Source organism: Telmatherina bonti (assembly GCF_933228915.1).
Source record: "Telmatherina bonti genome assembly, chromosome: 8".
In the NCBI taxonomy this organism is placed as follows: domain Eukaryota; kingdom Metazoa; phylum Chordata; class Actinopteri; order Atheriniformes; family Telmatherinidae; genus Telmatherina; species Telmatherina bonti.
In genome coordinates this window covers 5774576-5779019 of record NC_136626.1, presented here as the reverse complement: position 1 = coordinate 5779019, position 4444 = coordinate 5774576, and positions in this window count along the sequence as shown.

The window sequence follows — 4444 nt, the reverse complement described above, 5'->3', positions numbered from 1 at the left end:
AGCCATGAGGTTTCCATGCAGATGTGATGTTTCCATGCAGGCATGGATATGTCTATGCAGACATGATGTTTCCATGCAAACGAGACGTTTCCATGCAGACGTGATGTTTCCATGCAGACATGTTTCCATGCAGACGTGACGTTTCCATGCAGACGTGATGTTTCCGTGCAGACATGATGTTTCCATGCAGACATGATGTTTCCATGCAGTTGTGATGTTTCAATGCCGACATGATGTTTTTATGCCGACATGATGTTTCTGTGCAGACATCATGTCTCCATGCAGACGTGATGTTTCCGTGCAGATGTGATGTTTCAATGCAGACATGATGTTTCCATGCAGACGTGATGTTTCCATGCAGACGTGATGTTACCATGCAGACGTGATGCTTCCAGGCAGACATGAATATATCTATGCAGACATGATGTTTCCATGCAGTCGTGATGTTTCCATGCAGACATGATGTGTCCATGCAGATGTGATGTTTCCATGCAGACATGAATATTTCTATGCAGACATGATGTTACCATGCAGACGTGATGTTTCCATGCAGACATGATGTTTTCATGGAGCCATGAGGTTTCCATGCAGATGTGATGTTTCCATGCAGACATGATGTTTCATGCAGACATCAAGTTTCATGCAGACGTGATGTTTCCATGCAGATGTGATGTTTCCATGCAGACATGGATATTTCTATGCAGACATGATGTTTCCATGCAAACGAGATGTTTCCATGCAGAAGTGATGTTTCCATGCAGACATGTTTCCATGCAGACGTGACGTTTCCATGCAGACGTGATGTTTCCGTGCAGACATGATGTTTCCATGCAGTTGTGATGTTTCCTTGCAGACATGATGTTTTTATGCGGACATGATGTTTCTGTGCAGACATCATGTCTCCATGCAGACGTGATGTTTCCATGCAGATGTGATGTTTCCATGCAGACATGTTTCCATGCAGACGTGACGTTTCCATGCAGACGTGATGTTTCCGTGCAAACGAGATGTTTCCATGCAGACGTGATGTTTCCATGCAGACATGTTTCCATGCAGACGTGACGTTTCCATGCAGACGTGATGTTTCCGTGCAGACATGATGTTTCCATGCAGACATGATGTTTCCATGCAGTTGTGATGTTTCAATGCTGACATGATGTTTTTATGCCGACATGATGTTTCTGTGCAGACATCATGTCTCCATGCAGACGGAATGTTTCATTGCAGACGTGATGTTTCCATGCAGACATCATGTTTCCATGCAGACATGATGTTTCCATGCAGACATGTTTCCATGATGACATGATGTTTGCATGCAGACCTGATGTTTTCATGGAGCCATGAGGTTTCCATGCAGATGTGATGTTTCCATGCAGGCATGGATATGTCTATGCAGACATGATGTTTCCATGCAAACGAGACGTTTCCATGCAGACGTGATGTTTCCATGCAGACATGTTTCCATGCAGACGTGACGTTTCCATGCAGACGTGATGTTTCCGTGCAGACATGATGTTTCCATGCAGACATGATGTTTCCATGCAGTTGTGATGTTTCAATGCCGACATGATGTTTTTATGCCGACATGATGTTTCTGTGCAGACATCATGTCTCCATGCAGACGTGATGTTTCCGTGCAGATGTGATGTTTCAATGCAGACATGATGTTTCCATGCAGACGTGATGTTTCCATGCAGACGTGATGTTACCATGCAGACGTGATGCTTCCAGGCAGACATGAATATATCTATGCAGACATGATGTTTCCATGCAGTCGTGATGTTTCCATGCAGACATGATGTGTCCATGCAGATGTGATGTTTCCATGCAGACATGAATATTTCTATGCAGACATGATGTTACCATGCAGACGTGATGTTTCCATGCAGACATGATGTTTTCATGGAGCCATGAGGTTTCCATGCAGATGTGATGTTTCCATGCAGACATGATGTTTCATGCAGACATCAAGTTTCATGCAGACGTGATGTTTCCATGCAGATGTGATGTTTCCATGCAGACATGGATATGTCTATGCAGACATGATGTTTCCATGCAAACGAGATGTTTCCATGCAGACGTGATGTTTCCATGCAGACATGTTTCCATGCAGACGTGACGTTTCCATGCAGACGTGATATTTCCGTGCAGACATGATGTTTCCATGCAGACATGATGTTTCCATGCAGTTGTGATGTTTCAATGCCGACATGAATATTTCTATGCAGACATGATGTTTCCATGCAGACGTGATGTTTCCATGCAGACATTAATATTTCTATGCAGACATGATGTTACCATGCAGACGTGATGTTTCCATGCAGACATGATGTTTCCATGCATACATGATGTTTCCATGCAGACGTGTTGTTTCCATGCAGACATGATTTGTCCATGCAGATGTGATGTTTCCATGCAGACATGAATATTTCTATGCAGACATGATGTTACCATGCAGACGCGATGTTTCCATGCAGACATGATGTTTCCATGCAGATGTGATATTTCCATGCAGACGAGATGTTTCCATGCAGACGTGAGGTTTCCATGCAGACATGATGTTTCCATGCAGACATGATTTGTCCATGCAGATGTGATGTTTCCATGCAGACATGAATATTTCTATGCAGACATGATGTTTCCATGCAGACATGATGTTTCCATGCAGATGTGATGTTTCCATGCAGACATGGATATTTCTATGCAGACATGATGTTTCCATGCAAACGAGATGTTTCCATGCAGACGTGATGTTTCCATGCAGACATGTTTCCATGCAGACGTGACGTTTCCATGCAGACGTGATGTTTCCGTGCAGACATGATGTTTCCATGCAGACATGATGTTTCCATGCAGTTGTGATGTTTCCATGCAGACATGATGTTTTTATGCAGACATGATGTTTCTGTGCAGACATCATGTCTCCATGCAGACGTGATGTTTCCGTGCAGATGTGATGTTTCAATGCAGACATGATGTTTCCATGCAGACGTGATGTTACCATGCAGACGTGATGCTTCCAGGCAGACATGAATATTTCTTTGCAGACATGATGTTTCCATGCAGACGTGATGTTTCCATGCAGACATGATGTGTCCATGCAGATGTGATGTTTCCATGCAGACATGAATATTTCTATGCAGACATGATGTTACCATGCAGACGTGATGTTTCCATGCAGACGTGATGTTTCCATGCAGATGTGATATTTCCATGCAGACGAGATGTTTCCATGCAGACGTGAGGTTTCCATGCAGACATGATGTTTCCATGCAGACATGATTTGTCCATGCAGATGTGATGTTTCCATGCAGACATGAATATTTCTATGCAGACATGATGTTTCCATGCAGACATGATGTTTCCATGCAGATGTGATGTTTCCATGCAGACATGGATTTTTCTATGCAGACATGATGTTTCCATGCAAACGAGAAGTTTCCATGCAGACGTGATGTTTCCATGCAGACATGTTTCCATGCAGACGTGACGTTTCCATGCAGACGTGATGTTTCCGTGCAGACATGATGTTTCCATGCAGACATGATGTTTCCATGCAGTTGTGATGTTTCCATGCAGACATGATGTTTTTATGCAGACATGATGTTTCTGTGCAGACATCATGTTTCCATGCAAACGAGATGTTTCCATGCAGACGTGATGTTTCCATGCAGACATGTTTCCATGCAGACGTGACGTTTCCATGCAGACGTGATGTTTCCGTGCAGATGTGATGTTTCAATGCAGACATGATGTTTCCATGCAGACATGATGTTTCCATGCAGACATGATGTTTCCATGCAGATGTGATGTTTCCATACAGACATGATGTTTCCATACAGACATGATGTTTCCATTCAGACGTGATGCTTCCATGCAGACATGAATATTTCTATGCAGACATGATGTTTTCATGGAGCCATGAGGGTTCCTTGCAGACCTGATGTTTCTATGCAGACATGATGTTTCCATGCAGACGTGATGTTTCCATGCAGACGAGATGTGTCCATGCAGATGTGATGTTTCCATGCAGACATGATGTTTCCATGCAGACATGATTTGTCCATGCAGATGTGATGTTTCCATGCAGACATGAATATTTCTATGCAGACATGATGTTTCCATGCAGACATGATGTTTCCATGCAGATGTGATGTTTCCATGCAGACATGGATTTTTCTATGCAGACATGATGTTTCCATGCAAACGAGATGTTTCCATGCAGACGTGATGTTTCCATGCAGACATGTTTCCATGCAGACGTGACGTTTCCATGCAGACGTGATGTTTCCGTGCAGACATGATGTTTCCATGCAGACATGATGTTTCCATGCAGTTGTGATGTTTCCATGCAGACATGATGTTTTTATGCAGACATGATGTTTCCGTGCAGACATGATGTTTCCATGCAGACATGATGTTTCCATGCAGTTGTGATGTTTCC